Source organism: Carlito syrichta, unplaced genomic scaffold (genome assembly GCF_000164805.1).
Source record: "Carlito syrichta isolate Samal-C Ts95f unplaced genomic scaffold, Tarsius_syrichta-2.0.1 Scaffold305719, whole genome shotgun sequence".
NCBI classification, from domain to species: Eukaryota; Metazoa; Chordata; class Mammalia; order Primates; family Tarsiidae; genus Carlito; species Carlito syrichta.
The window spans coordinates 102,995-120,592 of record NW_007249815.1 but is presented as its reverse complement, the minus strand read 5'-3'; positions in this window follow the sequence as shown (position 1 = coordinate 120,592).

Genomic DNA, 17,598 nt, shown 5'->3' with positions numbered 1-17,598 from the left:
AAGAGTAGAATTCCTTGTTCACATTTTCTTATGACCAGGAATATATCAAGATCCAGAAATATATCAAGATACTAATACTTAGATACTCTACAAATTAAACAGAGCATTAACTGCAGTCAGACTTTGTTTAAGGCCAGAGTAAGTTGGATTATTAGTGACCTAAATATTTGTATTTAATTACATAGAATGGCTAATACTTTATTCAATCAAATTAGTGACTTTTATTATAAACAACATATATGAAGATCAATTAGAGTAACGCTGTCCATACTTATCTTACTTGAATAATAAAGGTGAAGGTTAGTTTTAGTAACCTTGATAATAATTATAACAAATAAAAACTTTTTTTTTTTTTGAGTTGGAGTCTCACTCTGTCGCCCAGACTGGAGTGCAGTGGCCACTCCCGGCCACCGCACCCTCGATCTGCTGGGCTCTGGTGATCCTTCTGCCTCAGCCTTCCAAGTAGCTGGAATTACAGGCATGCGCTACCATGCCCGGCTGATTTTTTTGATTTATTGTATAGATGAGGTCTCGCTGCCCAGGCAGGTCTTGAACCCGCAGGCTCTGGCAATCCACTCACCTCAGCCTCCCAAAGGCGCAGGATTACAGGCTGAGCCACAAATAAAAACATTTTAATGTGTTATTGGTCACTGAAAATTTTCATGTGAAATGATTATTTTTGCTCATGAACATGAATGGCTAATACAATGCCTTGATTTATGTTGCCTATTGTAACAGTGCTATTTATAAGAAGACTCTATTTGACAAAGTTCAACTTTCAGTTACTGACTTCCTTTCTTTATCTCACATGATTCTTCTTGTAAGTTAAACTACAATGATATTGTCAAGAAGAATAGGAAAAGCTAATGCTGATAGATGTTCATGGCCTTTATATTATATTTGTGTATGTTCACTCTGCTAATCTTTGCAAGTTTTCTTCCCTATTTCTGTGTAAGTTGCATATTTATATATGTTTATTTTCTTCTAAGTTATCTCAGTGTCAATTGTCTGCTGCTACTTTCATATAAGGAAGTCTATTTCAGCACAGAAATAGACACATTTGGACTAAAAAAACCTATTACTAGCAATGCAAAGAAATGGAACAGAAGGTAAATTTGATTCAACAAAATGGTGACCATTTCCTGTGATCAGTACATTCTTGTTCCTCACTGCAAAATTCAAGAAAGTGCATTATGTCCAGAAATCTGTACTGATATCTGAAGAAATGTGAAGCTCAGAATTTCAAGTGCTATATTTGATGATAATCAAGTTAGTTTATTTGATTGGTGTTTGTGTTGTACTTATGTAAACAATTAGAATCTTGACATATACAAACTCAGAATTAAAAAACACCAAAGATCTATTTTGTAAGTTAAAAGGATGAGAAAATTTATTACTGTTCTCCATTTTTCCAGAAATTCCCTTACAAACCAATGTGGATGTTTAGATGTGGTTCCATTCAAGCAGCAAGGGAGAAAATATAAAGGAAAATCATTTAACAACCTATTTTAGAAATAACAAAAGCTTAGTCTTCGAATATGTCTCTAAAAGTGGGCCAGTATCAGCAAGGGTCCTCATTTTATCTAAAATAGATTCCTTAAAAGTTGAGTATTTCAAATGTATCAGAGATTTCATCCCTTTCAAAGTTTCTTCTTATTTAATCAATGTCTAAAAGTCAAGGGATGCTAGTGCAGAGCTCTACAAAGTGCATTCTTAATGACTTTAATTGCATTCTTATGCTATGATTTATATTGATGAATACTTACAAATTCTCTCTTTGTCAAAAAACATTAAACCCAGAAAAAAATCTTTGTTTCTGAATTTTTTTAATATCTATTTTCCCCTTTGGACAGACGTTATTAGGTGGAATGTAAAGACTAAAACAGACCTGGTTTAATAGCTCCATATAGGTTGTTTGTGCAAAAAAGATAAATATAGGGGTTTTACCCCAAAATGATTTTTAGCAAGAAAAGTAAGACGTAAATTTATCTGCTTTTAAAAATGATATTCCTAGGTAAAAATGAAGATCTTCAGTTATATGTTACAATCATATCACTAAAAGATAGTCATAAGATGAACGAAAGACAATGATATTAATGAATAGGTATTCTCTGACATATTAAAAATGGTGAATGACACTAAAAGTAGAAAAGGAACTATTTTTAGCAGTAACTTTTGTTTCACCTCCACTCTGGCCAGGGGTTAATACATTTTTCAACTAAAGCTGACTCAATTCAGTATCACTTTCTCATTTCCTAGGGAATAGGACAGTGTCAATTACCCTGGTAGCTGTGGTACATAAAAACATGACCATTGAAGTCATGGTTTGTTTTGTTTTTAATCATAGAAGGGTACAGTTAGAAAAGAATGAATAAAAGAGAAGCAAAGATGTGAACTAAGAAGAGGTTGGTAAAAAGGAAAGAGGAGTGGAAATTTAAAAATAAAAAAGTGAGGAATACCAACAATTAATTTTGAGCCACCTACACTATCCATAGCTAATATTTAAATTCATAAGAATCAGTTCTGTTAAATAATCATTATTTTTGAGCCTGTATTATACTCAGTGCTATACCACCATGAGGGGAAAGAAAAGAATATAGAATTATATTCCTTCTTTCCAGAGTTGGATTTTAGTTAAGAGTGTTGCTACAATTTGGATGTATCACCTTCAAAACGTAGGTGTTGAAACTTAAAAGCCAATGTGATGGTATTAAGACATAAGATCTTAAAAGACAATGAGGCCAAGAGGGGTCCTCCCTAGTTAATGGAATTTAGGCTCTTATAAAAGAGGCTTCATGCAACATTTGGCAATCTCACCCTTCTACCTTCTGCCATGTGAAGACACAGCATCCCTCCTTCTGAAGGATGTAGTGTCAAGGCTCCATCTTGGAAGCAGAAAGCAGCCCTCACCAGGCAGCCAAATCTGCTGGTGCATTGCTCTTGGCCTTCCAAGTCTTTAAAACTATGAGAAAATACATTTCTGTTCTTTATAAATTACCCAGTCTGTGATATATCTTTTATAGTAACACAAATGGACTAAGACAAATATCATTCTAGCTCCTGAAATAATAGCAGGTTTCAAGACAATATTTATTCAAACTATGACAAATGTGTTTAGATCAAAGAATTTATTTGGAAGTTTTTTTCAAGTGTATAGCTAAAATATTTGTGTATTACAGCTGTTTTTCTCCAGATGCAATTCTGATACACCTAAGCACAGCACTAACCTATGCCATCGATGATTTCTTTGCCAGTTTACTTGAGACCAATATGATAAATAAATGGCAATTTTGGCCATAATTTTCCCACATTTTGACCCCAGGTTAATTCTCATTCTCTGGCTGACTTCAAAAGGTAAAATTTGAGCATTTTAAAGGGAAATTAAGATACTAACCTTCCAATATGTGTGTTATGCAGAAATAAGTGGAGAATTGCAGAACACTTAGAATGGAAACATTAGAAATTTGCCAAACAATTCTATATTGTTTGCACTATCTTATAGTTTTACAATATCAGATCTAAATTTGTAATGTGAGCATAATTTGTAGTTGCTTATTGGCTTGTTTTGGATTGTTTGTGTACAGATAATCTAAATGTGGCAGCTATGAAACATTCTAGTTATCAGTACATCTTGGCAGTCTCTTTGGTAATGTTAGTTCTGGTCCTAGTCCTGTTTATATTTTAAAGAACAATGGAAAATAGGATGATTGCTCTTATCACAAACAACAGAAAGACACAGAGAGCTGAGCTGCAAGTACAATGACAAATTGCATTAGAGATGTGTCATATTGATTTAATTCAGCTGATCATAAACTATGTTTGAATGGTTCACATTTTCTGCATGATAATTTTCTTCTTTTCAGTCGATAAACCTTGTTGTTTTTCAATTTGAGCCATTTTCTTTCTTTGTTCTATAATACTCCCAGTCTATTTTCCAAAGTTGAAATGTATACTCATTCTGAATATTTATCTACTCTAGCTTTTTTGTTTCTTAAGATGATCTGTTCTTAATTTGTTCCATATGTATATCCTTTTAGAGAATTAAAATATCTCTATATTGTCTTACTAAGGACACTCTACATCCCTATGAATTATTCTCTCTTGTTAGAGTTGACTTCTTTACTTATTTATTTGGACTAAAGAAGTATAACACTTTCATCTTGCAATTCGGTTACCATAAGAACTGTTACCTGGGAACCTTCACAAGGGGCTGGCAAAAATCCCTATGGCATACAAACGAGTCTAAAGACTAATTATTGTAAATTAAACGCCCATGGTTTCTACCACTGAGCATTCCCCAGTGCACGTTATAAGTTCCTGGAAGTTGGACTTTTTCAGTGTAAAATGTCTTTTGGACACTATTTTGTTGTCAGAGTCGTTCCATAAGATGGGCTACACTGTATCTGCTTTCTGTCAGAGTGAACAGATACATAAGAAATATAATACCTACTGTGGCCTCTGTGTCCATGTAGTGTACTCACAGTGATAGGAATGTCCCCAAGCAATCTTCTGTTGTATCGCGTATTGTTAGAACCCTCTATTTCCTAGTCTGGCACATTCTTTCTCTTTTCCATATTTGTTTCCTCCAAATATCCAGGACCTGCCAAGAAAATCTCCTTCTAATTTGGTGAGAGAATGTAAGTGTATTTTTGCTACATACAAAAATTTTGATAAATGAACTTTTCAGATCAGAGAGTTTGCCATCCTTATGTACAGTTTAGTCATTTTGATATTACTTCACATTTGGAGAATTTGTGCTGTGTATGATGCAACACTTCATCTTATTTTGAGCTTGAACTGAACAATAATAAGACATTCTAAACTCATGGGAAAAGTACAAATGAGCTAATATATATTGAGCACCTATTTTGTATCATGTATTTTTACATATAGTACTTCATTTAATCTCCAAAACAACATTGTAAGATATTCATTACTACTCTTGGCAATACTCACATATTGTCAAGTGATTAGGTCAGACTTAACATTTCTACCTTACTACAAAGCTCATGATTTTTCCGTAAAAATTTGCTTTCTCTCTGTCAACAAAGTAGTATAAATGTTCCTTCAACCTGGGCCTGAGAAGAATAAGTAAATATCCTTTTTTTTTTTTTTTTTGGAGTTGGAGTTTCACTCTGTCACCCAGACTGGAGTGTAGTGGTCGCTCCAGGCCATTGCAGCCTCGACCTGCTGGGCTCTGGCGATCCTTCCGCCTCAGCCTTCCAAGTAGCTGGAACTACAGGTGCGCACTACCACACACGGCTCATTTTTTGATTTATTGTAATGATGAGGTCTCACCAAGTTGCCCAGGTGGGTTGGGAGACAATTGCCATCTGCCCTCATTGTCCCTGGGCATATAACCCTGATCAGAAAGGCCACGCTTTGTAAACTGTTGAAATGTGTGTCCAAAGGAGTCACTATCTCCTACTTTTACTGAAGCTTTATTCCAACAAATTTTATATCTCTCAGCAATATGGTCTGTTTTCATGTTTGTTCTGAAAATAATTAGAAAATTTTATTCTGGCGAATTAGGTTTTAATGTATTTTTAAGTCAAATGGATCATGATGGGAAATCTATAAATAATACTTTTGGAGCTTATTGAAATTGTATTATTTAAAAATTAGTCACAATTTCTATGCTAGTCTCTGTCATTACAATTCCCACTTATCTTCAATACATATATGCTTATAGGATCAGTTTAATAAGATTAATAGATATCCCTCTGATTTGACAAGGTTTCAAAATGTCTTCAGAATTTTTCCAAGAGGGATCATCCTCAGTATCTAAAACTATTACTTGTTATTGGATGTCTGTATACATGCCATACACTGTATTCACTGTTCTAAACAATAAGCATCTCATGTTTCTAATCCCCATAAAACTCTACAAGGTGGATGTAAATATCTATTTCTAAATATAGAAACTCAGGCTTAGACAGATTAAATAATGTGTGTGAGGTCACAAAGCTAGCAAGTGGCAGAATCAGAAATCAAGGATAGTGTTGGTTATGAGACTTCATGCAGTAAGATATCCAGGCAGTTCTCTTTCATTGGATCCATCTTTTGTTCTGTGCTTCAGTGGGAGTCAGGGACATTGGAGTCCTGAGCTCTAAAGTCAGGGATAGAAATACAAAAGTCTGATGAAGTCAGTGACTTAGTTTTATCTGTAAAAACACATTATGCTTGTTGATCCTTATTTGATTCCCAGTGTTTGTTTTTAACACAGTGACTTGTGTCTATGATTAACATTCATAAAATTCCCAAACCCAAAACCAAGTTTCCTAATTCCAAACTTCAGGTTTTTTCACTGCATTGTGCTGCCTCTGTGAAATTTAATCTCTTTTTTCTCTCTTTTTATTTCAGGTGATAAATTAGTTTGTTTTCTTATTAGGACACAACTTAATAATATCAGAATATATAAAAGAACATAACAAAAATTCATATTTCCACTATCAAGTTTTATCACATTTTAGGTTTTTTGGAGTTCTGTTTGACAAAACAATCAAATAGCCAGGCAAGCTATTAGCACATATCCATAATCTCAGCTACATGGGAGGCCGTGGCGAGAGGATCTCTTGAGCTCAGGAGTCTGAGACCAGCCTGGGCAACATAGAGAGACTCCTCCTCACCACATCTCTGGCAGACAAAAATGCCAACACAAACTCTACAGCTCCCTGTGAGGTCCCAAACCCATTCCTCTTCTTACTACTATTCTGCATAGTTTCTAATATTCTGAACTCTCAGTTTATCATTCCTATCCATGTTGACAAAACATTGTTACACTTGTGTATCAATAAAACAATTACAGAATTGTTTTGAATTCTTCTGAAAAACGAACACCTTTTAATTGTTTAGTTATGTACTTTTGTATAATTAACTACCATTAAAACTTTGTGACTTACAGCACAACGATACCATTTATTTTGCTTCTAAATGTGCAGTTTGAGTAGATCTGAGTGGGAATAGTTAATCTCTGCTTCACTTAGCATCACCTGGAATGGCTTAAAACCTCGGTCCTGTGAAGGTTCACTACCCACAGATGAGGTTAGCTGTTTTCTGGGACTTCAGCTGGGCCTGTCAACCAAAACGTGTACATATGACCCTCCATGTGTTTTTGTTGTTGTTGTTGTTGTTTTTGTTGTTTTTTTTACAACACAGTGGCTTGATATCAAAGATTAGCATTCTGAGAGAAAGATAGCCAGCTGGACAATCTAATGTCTTTTCTAATGTACCTTAGACATCACTTAGTGTCATTTCCACTACATTCTATCGTTCTATTTATTAGAAGGAAGTCTCTAAATTCAGTCCATATTCAAGGGGAGGAGGAATTAGACTTTATCCTTTTATGAGATGAGTACTGAGGAATTGGAGGACATGATTTGAAATTTTGTTTTGTAATATATATATCTTGCTACTATTTGTCTAACATTATGCTTTTAATTTATCCTTGTTGACTTCTTTTATGAATGTGTATTATTCCATTATAAAGATATTCTACAATATTATTATGAGCTTATATCTATGATAATATATGCATATATAAATAAATGCAAATGCATATATATGTTAATGTTTATACATATATTTCCTAGCTATTGGTTAAGAGAGCTCCAAAGCAATAATACCGCAGTACTGAAAGGTACCTATAGAAACCTAGAAGAAACTTAACTTATTCTTTAATTTTTTTGCCTCAGCGTAACCATTAGAAAACATTCAGACATTCTACTGCAGGACAAACAGCAGCCTATCCCATCCCCCCTAGGCAAATCTCCTTCAGATGCAAGACCAGGACAGCCCAACCATTCATGGTTTAGCATAATAATCTCTAGTAAACTTGATTCCTTATCAAGACCAAAGTCATAAGAGTTTGTGAGTTGCAAATGTCTGAGTTTGTGGACTGCAAATGTCTAACAAGTCTCTTGCAGGAATCCCGCCCCCCCAGGGTTAACCTAATCAGCCCTCTGTGAACTACATGACACAGATAAGCCCCACCATGGCAACCATCACGTGACTAACCCATCATCTGCCTGCTGTCCATCACCTGACATCATCAGTACCTGCGCTTATCTGCCCCTTTGTGATAATGTGGAAGCAGATTGCCACCCAATCACCCTAATGATCTTCCCCCATCAAGGGGAATGGTTAAAAGAACTCAACCACAAGCAACAGGTGGTCATTGCCATGCTAGCCTCTGGTGTGGCCATGTGCTCTTTGAGCTATGGCTATCACCATGTTTCCTGGCTTTGGCCCCTCCCCCACCTTGGGGAGGTGAACCATCTCTCTTCCTTCTCTTTCTCTCTCTAATTTACTTTTAAATGAACTTTTCTTTCTTAACCTTTTTGTGTGTTGCAATTCTTTGCATTTACTCAGATCTGTGGGTTCCCAGCGTGGCACCTCCGGCTTGTCGACCCCGATGGTGCTGCGCCCCTTGCTCTATCCATTTTCCCTCACCCTGTCCAGTACCCTAACAAGTACCAGTGAGCATTCTTAGATCCAGATATTAGGGTCTCAATAATATTCTCTGGTATAATAAACCAGGGTTGTTGTTGTTTTGTTTTTCAGAAATATATAATTTTAAGTTTGGGGCAGGGAAAATGCAAGCTGAACCTGGAGAATCTTCCATATTAGAAAGTAAAGAAGTACTTAAAATCAAAATGCCAGGAACCATACTAAAGAGGCAGGAGCCCATCTGAAAGAGCTGCCAATGGCCAAAAAGAGGAAATACTAACAAGAAAATAGGTAGCATTGAATTGGATTATAACCTAGCATAATGCTAAATATAAATGTGTCTATACTGATAAGAATAAATGATTGAATAAATACATAAAAGAAGGAGAAGAGAGAAATCTTCCTTTTGGAAGAACTGCAAACATGTATAGTTACTAGCTCCTCCCTGGCCCCATCTGAATGTGGGCTGGACTTAGTAACTTGCTTCCAAAGAATAGGCTTTGAAAAGGTAAAATAAATTATAATAGAGAAACCTGGCAGACACTGCCTTAACTAAGGGGTCAAGATCAACATCAATGATAAGTCACACTAATATCATGGACCTCTTAATATGATGTGTTGAGAGAGCACTTCACTGCTGTGGCAGCTTTTCACAAAATCCATTACCTCAGTCTCATGATGAGAGCCAAAAAAAAAAATAAATAAAGTCAGTAAAACCAAAATCAGTATCACATTCTACAAAATATATGACCAAAACTCTTCAAAACTGTCATGATTATAAAAGCTCTGCTTTCTCCTCACAAACAAACAAAAAAACCCAGAAAACACTAAGAAATTGTTCCACAACAGAGGAGACTCTGAAGCTATAATAACTGGATGAAATGAAGTATGCATCTGGATTGAATTCTGTAACTATTACAAAAAAAAAAGGGCAATGGTAACACATTTGGACAGGTCCAAATAATTTTTAGTTTCTTTTTGTACAAATATGAATTTCTATCATGATACGTTAGACTTTACCACTGTTGCAAGCTCTGTGAAGGGCACAAAGAAACTCCTTGCACTGTCTTTACAATTTTTCTATGAATCAGATTAACTGGGAAGAAAACCATAAACATTGTTGATGGGAGTACATTGTGACCAGACACTCTGGAATTCTGTTAATCAGGATCTACAAAGTTAAACATATTTCTACACCATAATCCAGCAATTTTGTTCCTAGTTTTATAAATGATATCCAGCATATGAGTGCATATATTTAGCAAAATACTTAATAATGATATGCATAGCAGCTTTAGGTATAACATTTAAAAATGGAAACAAGCCGAATGTTCATTCAAAAGAGAACACATGAATAAATAGTGTTATCATGTTAAATTCATAACAATAAAATTAACTTAACCTTAAAAGTAAAGAAACCACTGATAAACTCAACTGCAAAAATTAATCTCAAAAACCTTATGTTGACAAAAAGAGGCCAAAAATAAGAGTGCATACTGTCTTATTCTATTTATATGAAATTCAAAAACAGTCAAAACAATTTATATCAGTCATGTTTCAACCAGAGCAGAAAGAGTAAGATCTACCTATATATCTATGTCTGTATCTATAATAGGAAATTGGCTTATGCAATTGTATGTAGAAGCCAGATATGCAAGTCCGAAATTTATAGACCATGCAGTCAGAAGGGAAGACCATAAGCAGAATGGGACTACATGGACAGGGGCTAAAGCTTGTCTATGGGTAGAAATTTCTCTCTTCTTTCAGGGAAAGCCTAAACCTTCTTTTATAGTCTGACTGATTAAGTCAGAATGGCTGAAGATAATCCTCTCAATAGAAAGTCAATTACTTAGGGACTTTAATTGTATTTGGTAAATCCCTCCACAACAAGGCTTATACTAGCATTTAATTAAATAAGAGGTGTGTCTTTCTACAAAATGGCTGCTACTTCTGTTCCATACTCCAGCTCTCATTTAAAAAATTTCTTGTAGTTTATCCTATCTGATAACATACTGAAAATTGAATTCTTGGGCATGTAGTCGAGCCTAACCAAGTGGCATACCTCATAACTATCTGCTATATGTTGATGATTTTCTTGTGGATAGGTGAATAGCTATTGACCAGGAAGTAGCAGGAGAGATTCTGGAGTACTGGCAATATTGTATAGCTTGACCTGGCTGGTGGTTATACAGGCATATGCAGATGTAAACATTAAGCAAGCTGTACACTTAAGATTGATGAACCTTATGCCATTTATTGTATGCTTGTTATAGCACATTTTTCTAAGAGAAAAAAAACAGTAGCTATAAACTAGACAAAAGAGTTGTGTCTGATGAGGAAGAAAATCTTGTCAGATGACTTGATGTATAATGAGCACACATTTGAAAGTAGAAGACAACACACAGTAGAATATGGTTTTTGGATATGTGAAAAAAGCCCAGATAAATAATTTGAACGTCCACCTAAGGAAACAAGAAGGATATTAAAATAGTTGAACCAGGGCAATCACATAATTATATGGATTTCTTTTGGTTTTTATAACTGAACTTTTAAAAACGTACCCTAGCTACTGTGTAGAGAATTGATGGGAAGGAGACAAGAATGGAGGAAAGGACTTATTAGATTTCATGAATCTATATAGCACTGGGATAATCAAGGTCACTTAACCTGTCAGTATCTATAATTTCTATACACTGGGAATTGTTATAATTATTATTATTTTTATTTTTTAAATGTGAGATTTTACTGAAATTATTCCATTCCCACTGTGCCACTCTATTCTAGGACAGGGGCAGTGAATTTGTCTTTTATTTTTATAAATGGATGTATCATGAGATGTTACAGCACCCTGACATGATAGAGAATAACACTTTGAGTTCCAAACTTTGATATATGCAGTAACTGAATAGAACATTGGGATTGCACTCTTTGAGAAGAGACTGGGTGTGTTATATGTGTAAGAAGAAAAGTACATGCAGCTATTCAGATGCCCAAAATGTTGAACTGTGACAGAATTGTCTGACTAAAATAATTTTAAAAGACATGTCTTTTGGCAGCTTCTAGGAACTTTCCTTAAGAGATAGCAACGAAAAAAGGAATTTGTATTTACTACAGCTCCTCTTCTCCATTTTTGCTGCCAAGAATGGGAATGCTACTAGACTATGAGAAATGTGTTCACTCCCTAAAAATGGGGAAATTATGATCTGGATGAGACTTAAATTTGAATACTTTACAGGGCAGAACTGCCATTCACTTAGGACTGCAAATATCCATATATGTGTGTGAGAAAGAAAAGACATTTCATTTTTAATTTAAGCCATTGTTATTTAGAATTTTTCTATTTGTAGCTAAACCTAGTGAACTAGATGACCTTAATATTACCCTCAGCTTGACTAACCTTTAGAGAGAATTCTTCCTGATCACAGTCCCTAAACTCCCTTTAAAAGAAAAAAAAAAGTGTTTTTCTTTTAAGATTACAACCTAGGAATATGTTTATCAAGGACCTGAGGGTCATCCTTTTGAAATGTAATTATCAAGAAAAATAGTACCTATGTAGTATGAAAACTTCAGTAATACTACATCTTCTAACCCAGAAACACTGGCTGCCTTTCTATTTATTTGTGCCTTCTTTAATTTCTAATATCTATGATTTAGTAGTTTTTAGTGTACAAGTCTTTCACCTATTTGGTTAGGTTTATCTCTAAGTATTTTATTGTTTTTTATTGTAAATGGGATTGTTTTCTTAATTTTTTTTTTCAGAGAGTTTATTGTTAGTGGGTAAAAACAACTAATTTCTAGATACTATACATTGATTTTGTATCCTGTACTTCTTAATTTCCCAGCAGTGTGTGTGTGTGTGTGTGTGTGTGTGTGTTCTTTAGAATTTTCTACATGTAAGATTGAGGCAGAGTATCTAGTAGAGGTTAGGCACAGATTAAAAAAAAAATGTAGGGAGGTTCAGAATGACCCTGTGGGCTGGAATGTAAGTTCAACGTAGACTTCCAGGCCATACCACCTACTTAGCTGGTCAAAGGAGAACTCAACCACACTCCATCACGGTGGTCCTCAGACCTGGAATCAAAGAAAATAAAGGAAAATAACCACCCCTACCCCATCAGCGGTGGAGAATGTCATTCTCTCTGGAGCAAGGACTCCACCCTCTTTAATATATTAGTCACTGTGAATGTGTATCAGGCCTACTGCAAAAAAGCAAAAAGTACACTTTTCTTTCACTTATGCCAGCTCTGGCTTGTCTTTCTATCTTTCCACTCTTCTTTATCTAATAAACCTTATTTAAACCTTTGCTGGCCACTCTAAAATTCATTTTGGGGTTGAGTCAAAGATTACATGAGTTTTGGCACTGCACTCCACCCAAGATCATGTCATCTGTAGATAAAGATAATTTTACTTCTTCCTTTCTAATTGGAGATCTTTTATCTTTTTCTTGCCTAGTTGCTGTGGCCAGGACTTCCAGTACTATGTTGAATGATAGTGGAAAGAGCAGACATTCTTCCTTTGTTCCTAATTTTAGAGGAAAAGCTTTCATTTTTCACCATTAAGCATGATGTTAACTGTGAACTTTTCACATGTGGGCTTTACTGCATAGAAGAAAACTTCTTCTGTACCAAGTTTATTGAGAGTTTTAATTATGAAAGAGTTTTAAATTTTGTCAGATTTATTTTCTGGATCTATTGAAATGTTCATGTAATTTTTATACTTCAGTTTGTTAACGTGATGCACCTCACGTTTTTTATAAGTTGAACCATTTTTATATCTAAGGATGAATCTCACATAATCATTATATATATTCCTTTTAGTGTGCTGTTAAATTTGTTTTGCTAGTATTTGAGAGGTTTATCAAATCTATGTTTATTAGGAATTTCTTTTCCTTGTTTCTTTGTCTAACTTTGGTATTAGGGTAACTCTGACTTCATAAAATGATTTTAAATCCTTATCCAAATTTCAATGGCATTGATACAGGAATAGAAAACAAATACGAAAATGTATACACGACAGCAAAATATGCTAAATAATCAAACTTATTTGAGCAAAAAGTGCAGAGCTGGAGGCATTGTGCTTCCTGATTTCAAAATATATTACAAAGCTATAGTAATTCCAACAGTATGCTTCTGGCATAAAATATACAAACAAACCCGAGGGACAGAATAAAGAGCCCCAAAATAAATCCACACATTTATGGTCAACTAATTTGACAAGACTTCTATAAAAATATGCAATAGGGGAAGGACAGGATCTTCAACAAATGTTTGGGAAAACTAAATATTCATCTGCAAAAGAATAAAAGTAGATCCATATCTTATACTATACCAAAAAAAACTCCTCAAATTATTTTAAGATTTAAAAGACCTGAAAGTACAAGGAAAAAAAAAATAGTGAAAAAGGGAGAAGAACTTGATTACATTGAGCTTAGCAATGACTTCTTGGCTATGACATTGAAAGCAAAAAAAAAAAAGAAAAAAGAAAGTGAAACTAGCTAAGTGGGACTACATCAAATTAAAAAGCTTTTGAATAGAAAATAATTAATTAATTAAAACTTTAAAAACCAACAGAATGAAAAACCCAACCTATGAAATGGTCAAATATATTTGTAAACAATATGTCTGATAAAGGATTCATATTCAAAATATACAAGGAATTTCTGCAACTCTATAGAAAAATCCCCATTTAAAAATGGGAAAGAGGACATGAGTAGAGATTTCTTCAAAAAGAATATAAAATGTTCTATAATTATATGAAAAGATGCTCAGCATCACTAATCATCAGAGAAATATAAATCTAAATTACAATATGATATCATCTCACATCTGTTAAGATAGCTATTATTTAAAAAATAAAAAGATGGGTGTTGGTGAAAACATGGAGATATGGGAATACTTGCACACTGTTGGTAGAAATGTAAAATGGTACTGCTGCTATAGAACACAGTATAGTTGGTCCTTCAAAAATTGCCTTATGACTACCATGATAGAATTACCATAGGATCCATGAATACCATTTACAGGTATATATCTAAATGAACTGAAATCAGGATCTCCAAAAACTAATCTGTAATCTAATATTCATTGCAGTATTATTCATAATAGCCTTTGTTAAGGAAACAACCTAAATGCCCATCAACAGATTAATAGGTGAAGAAAAGGGGACATATAAGATAAATATGAATATTAGTTAATCTTAAAAGAGAAATCTTGCCATATGTGACAAGAAAAATGAAATTGAAAGACACTTTGCTAAGCAAAATTATCCAATCATAGAAGAAAAAATACTACATGATTCCACTTATATGAGATACCTAAAATAGTCTCAGAAACAGAGAGTAGAATGGTGGTTGCTAGAGAAAGAGAGAGGCAGTAACAGAGAGTTGCTGTTCAACAGGCATGACATTTCAGTTATGAAAGATGAGTGATTTCTAGAGATCTGCTATACAACATTACACCTATTGTTAACAAAGCTATATTATATACTTTAAATTTGTTAACATGGTAGATCTCATATTAACAGTTCTTACAGCAATAAAAAATTTAAAAAGCAATGAAAAATGTAGCAGCCCATCTTTTAATTTGTGGAGGTTAGCAGCGTAACTTTAATTAGCACCAATTAACAAACACAGACGGCCTAATTACAATGATCAACTTAGTGTCCTCTATTCTTTTTCTACTTGGTCATCATTGCTTAAAAATCTTCCCACTTTTTGTTTTAGTGGAGTTGATTCAATTTTTGTCTCCTACTTCAATAGTCTTCAGTAAGTTCTTCCTTGCCTCTTTAACTCTCTCCAATGCATTTTTTACACTAATCTTAATTAATATATTATCTGTGTATGAAAATATTCCTTTTTGCTACATATCAAGCTATTCATTCATTATTCCTACATTATACATTATCATATCAAATGAGAAATTTAATTATTTTGGAAAAAAGCAGAATAAAATTGTCAGAGTAAAAAAAATGTTTTTGAAAAAAATAGTGAAGATAAAGCACAAAAGGCAAAACTTGTATACAATAATAGAAGAGTTACAAAGTAAAACAGAAATAATTAGCATATTACAATGGTAGAGTAGCAAAAAAGTGATTATTTAATCCTTTCATTTTCTCCTAGGTGTTGGTCACAAATGGAAAATTTATGAATACATTTCTGGTTTTCAGATAATCAGAATACATCATATTATTTTCAGAATAAAAAGTAATATCTCTACAGCTCTGTGCTGAAGTTAAGCACAAATATTGTCAGAGATTAGTGGCAAAAATATATTTCCAGTAAAATGAGACAATAAAATAAATATGGATATTGTTTAAAGTTCCTGTCACTGTCAAACATATATCAGTGTATGCTATTTATGATGCTTGTTGTTATAACCATTACTATAATGCTACTTAATTATGATTGTTATTATGTAAATTTTATGTAAATCAATGCTTATTATGGAAATTGAAGGTAAATTTCATTTGTATTTCATTAATAATGTTTCAGGTGATGATGTAGGTTAATTATGAAACACTTATTTGAGATAAGGTTTAAAAATGAAAGAGTAGAGCTTCTAGTGAAATCTTTAAAAGCATGTATATTAATAGTAAGTAAATATATAGACTGTAGTAATTTTATTTTTTCTTTTAGATAAAATAGTGAATTGATCAGTACATCTTGTTGTACTTTGCAAATCCCTGGTATTTGTCTGTGACCTATTAGGAACCTGGCCACATAGCAGAAGAGCAGCCTGCAAGCCAGCAAAGCTTCATCTGTATTTACAGTCACTCCCCATTGCTTACATTACCGCTTAAGCCCCGTACTCTCTCAGATCAGCAGCTGCATTAGATTCTCATAGGAACGTGAACCCTATTGTAAACAGTGCATACGTGAAATCTAGGTTGTGTACTCCTTATGAAAATTTAATGTCTGTTGATCAGAGATGGAGATGAGGCTGTGATGTATCCCATCATTCCCAGATGGAACCACCTAGTTTCAGTAAGACAAGCCCAGGTCTCCCACATTTCCACATTATTGTGAGTAGTATAATCAATTCATGATATAATACATGTAATAATAATAGAGATAAAGTGCACAATAGTTGTCATGCACTTGAATCATCCTGAAACCATCCCCCTTCCAGTCCCCATCTGTGGCAAAATTGTCTTCCACGAAACTGGTCACTGATGCCAAAAACGTTGGGGACTGCTAGTGTAGAAAGTTCAAGTTCAGAAAATTCAAATTTTAATGTTTAATTTTTAATTTCTTATAGAATTAAAATTCTTATTATGCATGAAAATGCCATGAGTTAATTTTGACTTTGCCTTTAAAAATACATCCATATGTATGCATGCATTCATTTTAGTATGTAAATAAATAATAGATGATATGGTTACATGTATTATGATATGTATAGATATACATAAATGAGTGATAAGTTGTTTATTACCCAAACAAACGTAAACAATTTTACACCTTCTTTTGACAAAATTCTACTGGTTAATATTTTTTCCACAGTAAAATTTTATTTGCATAAGCAAAACTATTGAATCATATGGTAAAACAGATGGTTAGTAATAATACCTTATCTGTATATAACATAACACTTTATAAAGCATTTTCAATGAAATTAAATGAGATGATTAATGATTATTTTTGTTTTCAGCAGTATTTTAAGTATTAACACAACCAAGGGACCAAATTCAATGTTCACTCTAATTATCAATAGATTATTTTTTATAAATGTGAGCTACAATAATTTCATTTTAATATTAAACTTTAAAAATACTTGACTTTGAGCCTGGAGCCTACTTTAGAGAATTAATTAATCAATTTATTACTTACCAATGATAGCATCCTTACTAGTGTTAGGTGGTATCTCATTGTAGTTTGGATTTGCATTTCTCTGATAATTAGTGAGTCTGAGTATTTTCCCAAGTGTTTGTTGACTGCTTGTATGTCTTCCTTTGAGAAGTGTTCATGTCTTTTGACAACTTTTTAATGGGCTGTTTTTTTTCTTCCTTTCAATTCATTTGGGTTCTTTGTAGATCTTGGATTTAGTCCTTTGTCAGATGCATAGCTTACAAATACATTTTCCTATTTCATAAGTTATATCTTTATCTACTTGATTGTTTATTTTGCTGTGCAAAAACTTTTTAATTTGAGAA